We start from the raw sequence: 14,746 nt of genomic DNA, 5'->3' as shown, positions 1-14,746 counted from the left end.
TTTTAAATTATCTATATCGAGACACTGAATGTATATCGTTTATTGGATGAGGTATAAAAATGATATTTATAATATCTATTTTTTTTAATAGGTAAAAAACTAAGCAATGAAATTGTAACGGAAAACATAGAAGCTAATGTGATGAACTCAAAATTCAAATGCAGTATGTATTATGTTTTTCATCGTCTAATTTGAGCGTGAATTTGTGTGATTCTCTCCATTTTTATGTCTGTCGTAATGATAATTAAAATAAAAAATTATTTTTAATTATTTATCAATTAAAATATTTTAATATTTAATAATATTTTTAATTAATTTTTTTAATATTTTTAATACTTTTTAGAGAATTAATAATTTAAATTAATATTTAATTAATTAAAATTTTAGAAAAATATATTATTTTTAATTATCTGTCATTGATAATTATGATATTTTAATATTTAATAATATTTTTAATTAATTAATTTAATATTTTAAATATTTTTAATTAATTAATTTAATATTTTAAATATTTTTTTAGATAATTAATAATTTGAATTGATATTTAATTAATTAAAATCTTATAAAAATATTCAGGATCTAACACCCATCATTTCATTGTAAAATATGCTTACCTTTCTACGACCCACCTCCATCTCAAACAACTTATACAATACCGGATACTTAATCAAATTTTATAAACTTTTTCATAATACTAAAAGAAATATGTGAATCTATGTAAAAAGGCATAAATAAAATAAGTCATGATAACAAATAATAACTTTGAATGGAATTTGTAAGTCCATATAATTAGAACTTAAAAATATAGTATCATGTTCATAAAAATTATGGAATTTTTTGGAAATCATTATTGCTGAAGGATATTAAATTCATTTTTCTTTCATCAACTATGCAATGAACTAAATAAGAATGTGGAGAATGCCTCCTCATACTCCAAAGTTACAACTCCAACTTCTGTTTTTACAAAAACTAATGTCTCTACTGTTAAGAGAGTATAAAACTTTACGAAATCGACAATGAAGTTAGACACAAAAATTTAGAATATACAACAAAACAAGTTTACAAACAATTTTTTTTATCAAGACACATACTACAAGAATCGGTAATGTCGGAATAAAAATAGCATTCCATCTTTCAGATAATTTACAAGTTTTTCTTAAACCATGAGCAAAACATGACACTTAAGAACTCTTCAGTCCCCCTTTGCAATTTGGTGAACAATTCAGTTGTACCTCAATTTTTATCATTGGCTAACACCTTGTTACTGATGAGTAAATCATTGGTTAACTGTTTTAATTTAGACACAACATCATTTAATTGCAAGTTACATTTCTTTTTCAAGACAATTGATAGAGCAGATATAACAAATATGGAATCAATGGAGGAATGTTACTTAATTATGGTGGAAAGTGAGTAAAAACTTAATACAATTCAAGAGCTAGAGCTCCTAAGCAAATAAAAGGCGTTTCTCTCATTGTCTAACCGTAAAGGTTCTCACAACTTGAAACTTCTCTTTTTTCCAAACTCCCCCTTAATAGGGAAATATTCTAACTAACTATCCACTCACCCTTCAAACCTTCCTTACACTCTCTTCTTTTTCCTCGTGTAAACTTTTCACACTTTGGACTATTCATTGTTAAGCCTCACAAACAGATCTCCTTGATCAGGCCCATACAAACTCCTATCAATAGTGTCATACCCTAATTTTTAATCCTAAGAGCTCACACATCATTTGTAACACCCTTCTAAATACCCCAAAATATTTAATTAAAATAATAACATATCAATCAGAGTAATTATGCCCCGAAGGGTGTCACACAATCATTTCACAACAATTATCAAAATATCCTGTCATGCTCATTTATTAAATCAAAATAAGACTCTTTTGCATAATTCGCAGCGGGTACAAAACATCGACATTCAAATCATGTACTACATTACATGTAAAGTTGAATCAACAACTAAATTAAAACATAGTCAAACATTCCCTCCCGATGTTACATCTACCAGAGCATGACCCACTAAGGACGACACTAGACTCCATAGCACTAGCTTCTACTCAACTCACTGCTCGTTACCTGAAAAATAGATGTAAGGGTGAGTTTCTCAATCAATATAATAAGCATTATACAACATTATGTAATGTTAAGTAAATACGCATTTGTTCACCCTAACCAGACTACACACTCAGCAACGGCAGTACCAACTCAACATCATACCCAACAATAACATATATCATATGTATAATCTCAAACCATACTCAATCATCAACAACACAACACATAATAACCATATAATACTGGAATACATCCATTCATATTATATGCCATACATTCATTATGCAATGAGACTCAACATATGCGGTACCGACTATTCTTGAACATACAGTTCAAGCTCACCGATCAACTCCAGATACGGCTACTAAGCTCACTAGTCCCACTCATTTGAGATCTAATGACTCACTCACTAATTCCTCACCATGGGAATTAGCTACAGCCCCAAAGGCTAGACTATGCACACTAATTATCTAGTATGCAAACATCAACAACAATTCCATAACAATTCACTCACTAATTCCTCACCATGGGAATTAGCTACAGCCCCACAGGCTATGCCATGCATGCTAATCATCTAGCAAATGCAGCATCAACAACAATCCACAATGGACCTGTGCTCACACTCTAAGCCATACAACAGTCCATTCACAATTACATGCATAATATATACATTCACAACAACATGCATATCATCATACATCATCAATATTTTATCACATAAGCATATCAGATCATGCCAAACAACAACCACAGTATTAGTACACTCTACTAATACCTATACTACTCAAAGCCACGGGAAATGATCCCTAATATGTAATACATCAGCTGAATTGCAACACTCAGCCTAAACAACCAAAAACTGCACAACAACAGCACAGAAAATTCACAATTCTGCCCATACGCGTATTGCCTATGCCCATACGCGTATTGCCCACGCCTAACCAAATCCATACGCGTATTGGCCATTCCCATACGCGTATGCTACGCGTATCACTTCCCCATACGCGTACCACCAGAGACCATTTCACGTTCAAAATTTCATCTTCCTCATCCATACGCGTATTGCCTAGTGCCATACGCGTACCAGCCATCTCATACGCGTATTGCCTAGTGCCATACGCGTATGACCAGAAACCAGAACTCTCAGATCTGCAATGGCTTTCTCTGCTACGAGATCTACTCAAACCAACCTTCCACAGTCCAATTTCTACACAGAAATCATTCATATTTTCAACACAATTCGTATCTTATTCGATTACACAAAATTTGACACTTTTACATCTAATTCCTACGGATTCTCTCTCAATTATACTCCAATTTCGTTCATCCAAAGATTTCACAATTCATCATGCATCAATCTAGTCAGAGGTAAAACAATGGTTATCACTACCCAGTACATATTATCACATAATGCCCTTTAACCGATGATAACCCCCCTTACCTGAGTTAATCCAGCAATCTCTGATCTCCAAGCTTTTCCTCTTCTCTTGCTCTGCCTTTTTGCCCTTTTTCCACTTTCAACCGCTTCTCTGTGTTCTCCTTTTCACGTGCAACCCTTTTTACCAAAAATGGGACTTTTTATTATTCCAACTTATTTTATTCCAAATAAATAATTATCCCAATAATTATTATTCCAAAATAATAATAATAATAATTCATTTATCTAATTAAATTAATAAACATATTATTAACTTAATTTAAATAATTATTATATTATTATCGGGGTGTTACAACTCTCCCCCACTAAAAGAGTTTTCGTCCTCGAAAACATACCTCAAGCGAACAACTCCGGATAAGACTCCTTCATCTGACTCTCAAGTTCCCAAGTCACATTGCCACCTGCTGGTCCTCCCCAAGCTACCTTCACCAAGGCGATCTCTTTACCCTGCAATTGCTTCAACTCTCGATCCTCGATTCTCATAGGTGATGTTTCAACAGTCAGGTTATCTCTCACCTGTACATCATCTACTTGGACTACATGTGACGGATCATGAATGTACCTCCTCAACTGAGACACATGAAAAACCTCATGCAAATTCGCAAGCGACGGCGGTAAAGCGATACGATAGGCTACCTCTCCTATCCTCTCCAAAATCTGATAAGGACCAATAAAACGAGGTGTCAACTTCTTCGACTTCAAAGCTCGACCAACACCAGTTATCGGAGTAACACGAAGAAACACATGATCTCCCCCTTGGAACTCTAGTGACTTCCTCCTCTTATCATGATAACTCTTCTGACGACTCTGAGCAATTCTCATCTTCTCCTGAATCATCTTAATCTTTTCTGTAGTCTGTTGAACAATCTCCGGTCCAACCACAGCACTCTCACCGGACTCATACCAACATAACGGTGTCCGACATCTCCTACCATACAAAGCCTCAAACGGCGCCATACCAATACTCGAATGAAAACTATTGTTGTAGGTAAATTCAATCAAAGGTAAATAACAATCCCAAGCACCTCCCTTTTCCAAAACACAAGCTCTCAAAAGATCCTCTAATGACTGAATCGTCCTCTCAGTCTGACCATCAGTCTGCGGATGATATGCAGAACTCAATCTCAGCTTAGTTCCCAAAGCTCTCTGCAAACCTTCCCAAAATTTCGATGTAAATCTAGGATCTCTGTCCGACACAATACTCGACGGAATACCATGCAAACTTACGATCTTCTCAATATACAACTCGGCTAATCTCTCTAACGGATAATCCATTCTGATCGGAATGAAATGAGCCGACTTCGTCAATCTATCAACAATCACCCAAATAGCTTCAAAATTCTTACTTGTCCTCGGCAACCCAGAAACAAAATCCATACTGATACTATCCCACTTCCACTCTGGAATAGCCAACGGTTGCATTAGCCCAGACGGCTTCTGATGCTCAATCTTTGACTTCTGACAAGTCAAACAGGAATAAACAAAACTCGCAATTTCTCTTTTCATTCCCGGCCACCAAAATAACTTCTTCAAATCACGATACATCTTCGTAGCTCCAGGATGAATACTCAAGCCACTACGATGTCCTTCCTCAAGAATACTCTTCTTAAGTTCAGTAACATCCGGAATACACACCCGATTACCAAATTTCAAAACACCATTCTCGTCAACTCTGAATTCACCACCTTGACCTTGATTCACTAGAGTCAACTTGTCAACCAAAAGCATATCGGATTTCTGACCCTCTCTAATCTCATCCAAAATACCACTTGTTAACTTCAGCATACCCAATTTAACACTATTGTGAGTACTCTCACACACCAAACTCAAGTCTCTAAACTGCTCAATCAAATCCAATTCCTTAACCATTAGCATAGACATATGCAATGATTTCCGACTCAAGGCATCAGCTACTACGTTTGCTTTACCCGGATGGTAATTCAAACCAAAATCATAATCCTTCAAGAATTCTAACCATCTCCTCTGTCTCATATTCAGCTCTTTCTGATCAAACAAATACTTTAAACTCTTATGGTCACTGAAAACCTCAAATCTTGATCCATACAAATAATGCCTCCACAACTTCAGGACAAATACCACGGCTGCCAACTCTAAATCGTGCGTCGGATAGTTCTTCTCATGAACTCTCAGTTGTCTCGAAGCATAAGCTATAACCTGCTTATTCTGCATCAACACACCACCTAAACCCAACAATGAAGCATCACAATAAACCTCGAATAGTTCCGACGAACTCGGTAATATCAGGATAGGAGCAGTAGTCAACCTTTTCTTTAACTCTTGGAAACCTTCTTCACATTTCGAGTCCCAAACAAACGCTTGCCCCTTTCTAGTCAACATCGTCAACGGTAACGCCAACTTGGAAAATCCCTCAATGAATTTTCTATAATAACCTGCAAGTCCAAGAAAACTCCTTATCTCAGAAACTGACTTCGGAGCTTCCCACTTAGACACCGCTTCTATCTTAGAAGGATCAACAGCAACACCACCTCTTGAAATTACATGACCAAGAAAACTAACTTCTTCCAACCAAAATTCACACTTAGACAGTTTAGCAAATAACTTCTTTTCTCGGAGAACTTCTAAAACCACTCTCAAATGCTCAGCATGCTCTTCTTCAGATTTCGAATACACCAAAATGTCATCAATAAACACTACCACAAACTTGTCTAGGTACGGATGGAAAATCCTATTCATATACTCCATAAATACTCCAGGCGCATTAGTCACACCAAAAGGCATCACAGAATACTCATAATGTCCATACCTTGTTCTGAAAGCAGTCTTCTGAATATCCTCAATTTTTACACGTATCTGATGATACCCAGACCTCAAATCTATCTTGCTGAACACACTCGCACCAACCAATTGATCCATCAAATCATCAATCCTCGGCAAAGGATACCGATTCTTGATCGTCACTTTATTCAGTTGCCTGTAGTCCACACACAACCTCATAGTACCTTCTTTCTTCTTAACCAATAACACTGGTGCACCCCACGGTGACACACTCGGACGAATAAATTTCTTATCCAACAAATCTTCCAACTGACTCTTCAATTCAGCTAACTCAACAGCAGACATACGATATGGAGCCATCGATATCGGTCTAGTACCAGGTACCAAATCAATCGAGAACTCAACTTCACGCTCTGGCGGCAATTCATTCACCTCTTCCGGAAACACATCAGGAAAATCACACACCACAGCTAGATCACCAATTACCAGTTTATCTTTAGCTTCCATAGTCGCTAACAGCATAAACAACTCTGCCCCATCAGCTACTTCCTCATTCACCTGCCTTGCTGATAGAAACAAACTCTTTCCTTCTTCAATCTCAGGAAAAATCACAGTCTTATCAAAACAATTGATATAGACTCGGTTAAACACCAACCAGTTCATTCCCAAGATAACATCAATCTGCACTAGTGGAAGACACACAAGGTCTATCCCAAAATCTCTACCAAAAATACTCAAAGGACAATTTAAACAAACTGACGTAGTAGTCACTGAACCATTCGCAGGAGTATCAATCACCATACTACCACGCATCTCAGATATCTCTAACTTAAGTTTCACAGCACAATCCAAAGATATAAAAGAATGAGTAGCACCGGTGTCAATAATAGCTACAAGAGGAAAGCCATTAATATAACACGTACCTCGGATCAAACGATCATCTGCAGAAGTCTCAGAACCCGATAAAGCAAAGACCTTGCCTCCTGACTGATTCTCTTTCTTCGGCTTAGGACACTGTGGACTGATATGACCCAACTCTCCACAGTTGAAACAAGTCACAGTCTTCAACCGACACTCTGCAGCCAAATGACCACCTTTTCCACACTTGAAACACTTCATCTCAGCACTGGTACACTCATGAACACGATGTCCAGCTCGACCACATCTGTAACACTTAACAGGAGCACTAGAGTCTCCCCCACTAGGCCTCTTCATCCCACTCTGCCTCTGGAAACCTTTGCCAGTTGCATACGGTTTCCCACGATCAATCTGATTCTTACCTTTCCTATCAACCCTTTGCTGATAGCTCTCTGCTCTAGCCTTGGAATCCTGTTCGAAAATCCTGCAACAGTCAACCAAATCAGAAAACACCCTGATCCGCTGATATCCAATCGCCTGCTTGATCTCGGGACGCAACCCGTTCTCAAACTTCACGCATTTGGAAAATTCTCCAGTAGCCTCACTATAGGGAGTATAATACTTTGACAGTTCTGTGAACTTAGCAGCATACTCAGTAACAGACCTGTTACCCTGCTTCAATTCCAAGAATTCTATTTCTTTCTTCCCTCTGACATCCTCTGGAAAGTACTTCCTCAGAAATCTCTCTCTGAACACTGCCCAAGTAGTCTCAGCATTCCCAGCAGTTTCCAACTCAGTGCGGGTAGCAACCCACCAATCATCAGCTTCCTCTGACAGCATATGCGTACCGAACCTGACCTTCTGGTTATCGGCACACTCAGTTACTCGGAAGATTCTCTCGATCTCCTTCAACCACTTCTGAGCGCCATCTGGATCGTATGCTCCCTTAAACATTGGAGGATTGTTCTTCTGGAACTCACTCAGTTGACGAGCAGCTCCCATTCCCACAACATTCGGATTTCCTCCAAGTACTCCAGCTAGCATACCCAGAGCCTCAGCAATCGCAGCATCATCTCTACCTCTTCCAGCCATCTCTACTCTGAAAACCCAAACAAACTGAAACAATGAGTACTGATAGGGTTACACAACACCTATACCGTACAGGGGAAACAGAATAACTACGACTCGACTCGACCGACTATGCTCTGATACCACTAATGTAACACCCTTCTAAATACCCCAAAATATTTAATTAAAATAATAACATATCAATCAGAGTAATTATGCCCCGAAGGGTGTCACACAATCATTTCACAACAATTATCAAAATATCCTGTCATGCTCATTTATTAAATCAAAATAAGACTCTTTTGCATAATTCGCAGCGGGTACAAAACATCGACATTCAAATCATGTACTACATTACATGTAAAGTTGAATCAACAACTAAATTAAAACATAGTCAAACATTCCCTCCCGATGTTACATCTACCAGAGCATGACCCACTAAGGACGACACTAGACTCCATAGCACTAGCTTCTACTCAACTCACTGCTCGTTACCTGAAAAATAGATGTAAGGGTGAGTTTCTCAATCAATATAATAAGCATTATACAACATTATGTAATGTTAAGTAAATACGCATTTGTTCACCCTAACCAGACTACACACTCAGCAACGGCAGTACCAACTCAACATCATACCCAACAATAACATATATCATATGTATAATCTCAAACCATACTCAATCATCAACAACACAACACATAATAACCATATAATACTGGAATACATCCATTCATATTATATGCCATACATTCATTATGCAATGAGACTCAACATATGCGGTACCGACTATTCTTGAACATACAGTTCAAGCTCACCGATCAACTCCAGATACGGCTACTAAGCTCACTAGTCCCACTCATTTGAGATCTAATGACTCACTCACTAATTCCTCACCATGGGAATTAGCTACAGCCCCAAAGGCTAGACTATGCACACTAATTATCTAGTATGCAAACATCAACAACAATTCCATAACAATTCACTCACTAATTCCTCACCATGGGAATTAGCTACAGCCCCACAGGCTATGCCATGCATGCTAATCATCTAGCAAATGCAGCATCAACAACAATCCACAATGGACCTGTGCTCACACTCTAAGCCATACAACAGTCCATTCACAATTACATGCATAATATATACATTCACAACAACATGCATATCATCATACATCATCAATATTTTATCACATAAGCATATCAGATCATGCCAAACAACAACCACAGTATTAGTACACTCTACTAATACCTATACTACTCAAAGCCACGGGAAATGATCCCTAATATGTAATACATCAGCTGAATTGCAACACTCAGCCTAAACAACCAAAAACTGCACAACAACAGCACAGAAAATTCACAATTCTGCCCATACGCGTATTGCCTATGCCCATACGCGTATTGCCCACGCCTAACCAAATCCATACGCGTATTGGCCATTCCCATACGCGTATGCTACGCGTATCACTTCCCCATACGCGTACCACCAGAGACCATTTCACGTTCAAAATTTCATCTTCCTCATCCATACGCGTATTGCCTAGTGCCATACGCGTACCAGCCATCTCATACGCGTATTGCCTAGTGCCATACGCGTATGACCAGAAACCAGAACTCTCAGATCTGCAATGGCTTTCTCTGCTACGAGATCTACTCAAACCAACCTTCCACAGTCCAATTTCTACACAGAAATCATTCATATTTTCAACACAATTCGTATCTTATTCGATTACACAAAATTTGACACTTTTACATCTAATTCCTACGGATTCTCTCTCAATTATACTCCAATTTCGTTCATCCAAAGATTTCACAATTCATCATGCATCAATCTAGTCAGAGGTAAAACAATGGTTATCACTACCCAGTACATATTATCACATAATGCCCTTTAACCGATGATAACCCCCCTTACCTGAGTTAATCCAGCAATCTCTGATCTCCAAGCTTTTCCTCTTCTCTTGCTCTGCCTTTTTGCCCTTTTTCCACTTTCAACCGCTTCTCTGTGTTCTCCTTTTCACGTGCAACCCTTTTTACCAAAAATGAGACTTTTTATTATTCCAACTTATTTTATTCCAAATAAATAATTATCCCAATAATTATTATTCCAAAATAATAATAATAATAATTCATTTATCTAATTAAATTAATAAACATATTATTAACTTAATTTAAATAATTATTATATTATTATCGGGGTGTTACATCATTTGCATCCTTGCTACACAAACAAGATCACCTATTGGTCTTTTCCCTCTAATCTTTGGGTTTGCCTTGTGCAAAGATCATCAAACACTTATTTATTAGTGTTTTACTCTTGTGTTTATATGTTAATTATCCATCTAACCACTAATCAAAATAGCAAAAATATGTCATGTTTCTTTTAAGTTTATTGTGCAAGGTAGGGTTTCACATCAAGAGCGCAAAGCATGGCTCCTCGGCTAGGGTTTGTGTTGATTCCTCAAGTCAAAATATGGTCAACCATTGATTCTCAAGGGGCTATATTCCAAGGCATGACCTCTAAGGTTCTAAATCACCTTTCAACCTCATTTTGATCAAGGGTATCTGTCGCAACCTGAAAAATACAGTGTGCAAAAAAACAACCGGCGAAAGAAAATGACAGAAGAGTCGCCACCGTGCGTTATTTATCCCAAAGGAGGGAAAGGAAACGCTCGAAGTAAACCTGAAAAGGGAAAGGAAAAGACAAGGTCTCGCAACCAAATCTTGGGTCCGGGAGTCGGCTATGCGAAGGGAAGGTATTAGCACCCCTACGCATCCGTAGTACTCTACGGGATCCACTTTTGTAGTTCTTGTCTAAAGGGTGTGAGTTTATCTTGTGTTGTTTACTAAAAAAAAGGGTTAAATGAAAATGACTCGCGCGGATGTCGCATCCACTGCATACGTATCTCATCTGAATATGAGAATCAGAGTCTTCGTAGCTCGGCTGACCTATGGGTTAGGGGGATGTGTGCTCGCTAAGACATCGCGTCTTATGCCTATGTATCTCATCTGGAATGAGAATCAGAGCAAGCCGTAGTTCGGCTAACTACGAGGTTATGGACTGGGTTTTGGACGAACGACGTTACTACGAAATCTACCGGATGCTCGACGTTTGGAGATTTACTCGCCTGTAGTAGAAGGAGTAAGCGTGTGTTTAGGAGAAGAAAAATCAATGAAGGGTTAGGGTTTGGGATGCTCATGCAAAAGGAGTCTTGGACGAAGGAACCTTGATAACATGAAATAGTATCACATTCTAGGACTCAATTTAATTAAATTATATTATTATTTACTTCAATTTATTTCATTTTATCAGATATTATGCGGTATTTTCTTTCTATTTATCTCAGGTGGTCTATTTGAAGCACAAGTAAAAAAGGAAGAAAAGGAGGTGCAAAAAGGAATGAAAAGAAGCAAATATCAAAGGCCAAAGCCCAACCCAAAAAGCACAGGCGTTGTGCCTGTGACGAGCGTCACAAAGGCTGTGACGAGCGTCACGCTTTGCACACTCCTGTGACGAGCGTCACACATGGTGTGACGGACGTCACACCATTCCCCTATATTTTTGGCACCAGGAACGCAACAGACCACGTTGAAACAGATCACGTTGAAGCTACTTCCACGCTTGACCCTTGGAACGTAAAGACCGTGTACACGGAAAACCCTTGGAAGCAGTTACACAAGTAGCAGTATAAATAGTAGCTTTTTGGAAAGCTCTCGGTTCCACGCTTTTTCCAGATTTCTTCGCCGTTTTCGCTTTTTCGCAATTTTTCTTTTCCAGCAGTACAAGCACATTTTTACAGCATTGCTTTTACGAGTTTTATATTGTTTCCTTTGCAATTTCTATTTTCCTTTTCAGCACTTAGTTAATTCTTTTTCGCACAATAGTTTCTACACCGGAAACTATTGTGTACCTTTTACCGGATCTAACCTTACGTTAGAATCTAGTTTTTTATTCCTTCGCTTTTATTTTTCTGTTTGATTGAAGAATTCAAGAACAAATCCAACCGGCCTGTGGTGGAGTGTTCAAGACTGCTATTTAATTTCTCAGGTTCTTTAATTATTGTTTGAATTTATATATGCCCTGTTTTACTGTTTATTTATATTATTTGCCTGAGATGAATCTGTTTATGCATGATATTTATTTAAGTCTGTTTAGCATGTCTGGCTGATTTACTTAGGTATCGGTATGTAGAGTAAGCGGAATGAAGGAATCAAAACCAAATTGGTTTAATTAAGTTTAAAATTAAAATCATTAAAATCACTCTTTTTACGGTCCCAATTTACAGGTTTAATAACAAGGTTTTTGTACGAAAGTAAAAGACATAAAGAAGTTAAAAGCAATAGAGCGAGAGTTTGAGTTTTTGACTGGACAGTGTAAATTGGACATTAATTCTAGATCAGGGCGAGAGCAATTTTTAGAGTTAATTAAATTCTAATCTTTTTCAAAAAGTATTTTTAAAGATTGAATGTGAGGACGAGAGTTAAGCATTTGAATTTAATTATATAACCTAAGTCAACAGAGCGAGAGTTTGAGATAAGGGTGTTTAAACGATTAGTGTTTTCTTAAAGAGAGTTTCTACGGATTCTATTGTTTTCAAAAAGTGGTTTTTGACTTAACTATAAGTGACAGCTACGTTAATATAAAATCATAGTTTATTCAACAGAGCGAGAGTTTGAGATAAGACTTTTAATCAATAGTGTCAACTGAAAAGATTTATTTTAAAACCAAGAAACCAACGAAGAATTGATTCCCTAATTACGACGAACTACATACCGATATCCGTCTATTAGATATTTATTTTAGATCTTATTTTAGTTTTAGCTTTTCCCCAAACAATCAAAGTATTACCTGCCTTAGCTTTACGAAGTAACCTTAGATAACGGTATATCGATTCATAAGTCCCTGTGGGATCAATATCTTTTAAAACTACGCGATAGAACTGTGCACTTGCAGTTTGTACCCCAATTCGACTCATAAAGTCGCGATCAAGTTTTTGGCGCCGTTGCCGGGGACTTTTATTTAGTCGATATCGTAACTCTTCTGTTACGCTGTAGAGACTAAGGCTTTTCTTTTTCTTTTCTTTATTTCGTTGATTTGTATGCCACACACTCGCTCACAAGGCGAGCCGTTCTACTTACGAATCAATGATATCGAACTATATCTCTGAGTCTTACGACAAATTCGGGAATATCGTGCTGCAAACAATCTCCCTCCTGTTGAACTTCCCGATTTCAAAAATATTTTCCCTTCGATACCCGAGATGGCAGAACCAGCTCGTGCTCTTAGAGATTACGCCACTCCATCGCAAGATGAGCCGCATTCAAGTATTGCTCCACCCGCAATCGAAGCAAACAACTTTGAACTAAAACCTTCACTGTTGCAGGCAATGCAACAAAACCAATTCTCTGGAAATCCTACCGAGGATCCAAACCTTCATTTATCCGTATTTGTCCAATACGCTGATACTGTTAAAGCTAATGGTGTCACTTCAGAGGCAATTCGACTTCGTCTTTTTCCTTTCTCGTTAAGAGATAGCGCTAGAAGATGGCTTCAATCTCTTCCTTCCAACTCAGTCTCCACATGGAACGGGTTGAAGAAAGTTTTTCTTGCTCGATATTTTCCGCCAAGCAAAACAACTATGTTAAGAGCCCAGATAAATGGATTTAAACAGAAAGTAACGAGTCTCTTTTCGAAGCATGGGAAAGATACAAAGACATGATGAGACTTTGTCCACACCATGGTTTAGAGGACTGGTTAGTAATTCATACCTTCTATAATGGTCTCCTGTACAACACAAGGTTAACAATAGACGTCGCGGCAGGTGGTGCACTAATGAACAAACCTTATGCTGACGCTTACCAACTTATCGAAAGCATGGCTCAAAACCACTATCAGTGGGGAAGCGAACGAACAATGGTAGAAAAACCTCAAACGAAAACTGGCATGTACGAGATAAGTAACCTTGATCATGTTAATGCAAAAGTGGATGCTCGGTCCAGAAAATTGAAAGTTTAAATGTATCACCTCCAGCCACCGTAGTTGCCATAACTCAGAATTGTGAAGTCTGTGGAATCCAAGGTCACACTCCTGCAGATTGTCAACTCCTAACAGGAATCCAAGCGGAGCAAGTAAACTATGCTCAAGGAAGCCCCTACTCGCACACCTATAACTCAAATTGGAAGAATCATCCCAATTTTTCATATAAGAGTAATAATGCTTTATACGCACCTGGACAATCTCCAAATCAAGCCCCAGCTATACCTCCGGGATATCAGAAGCCGATCCCATCTACACCTAACAATAACGTCCCTAGGAAATCCAACTTGGAAATCATGATGGAAAACTTTATAGCTTCTCAACAGCAAACCAATAAAGATTTCTTAAACCAGAATGTACACACTGGCGAACAAATTAAACAACTAGCAAGTAAAGTAGATGCCCTGGCTACTCATAACAAAATGCTGGAAACACAAATTTCACAAGTAGCTCAACAACAAGCGCCTACTGCTGCCCCAACTGGTACATTTCCTGGCCAACCCCAACCTAACCCAAGAAGCCACGCTCATG

General features: G+C 38.0%; 1 non-coding gene across 1 annotated transcript; it reads right to left on the bottom strand.

The window, feature by feature from the left end:
• Window positions 1-13,817: 13,817 nt before the first annotated feature.
• On the bottom strand, window positions 13,818-13,923 carry LOC127133959 (small nucleolar RNA R71). The gene has a single exon (XR_007807751.1). It is a non-coding gene; the product is annotated as a small nucleolar RNA R71 (small nucleolar RNA).
• Window positions 13,924-14,746: the final 823 nt, after the last annotated feature.

The sequence above is a fragment of the Lathyrus oleraceus genome, chromosome 3 (genome assembly GCF_024323335.1).
Source record: "Lathyrus oleraceus cultivar Zhongwan6 chromosome 3, CAAS_Psat_ZW6_1.0, whole genome shotgun sequence".
In the NCBI taxonomy this organism is placed as follows: Eukaryota; Viridiplantae; Streptophyta; class Magnoliopsida; order Fabales; family Fabaceae; genus Lathyrus; species Lathyrus oleraceus.
Note: the sequence above shows the minus strand (reverse complement) of the source record. Positions and strands in the feature narration are given on the sequence as shown.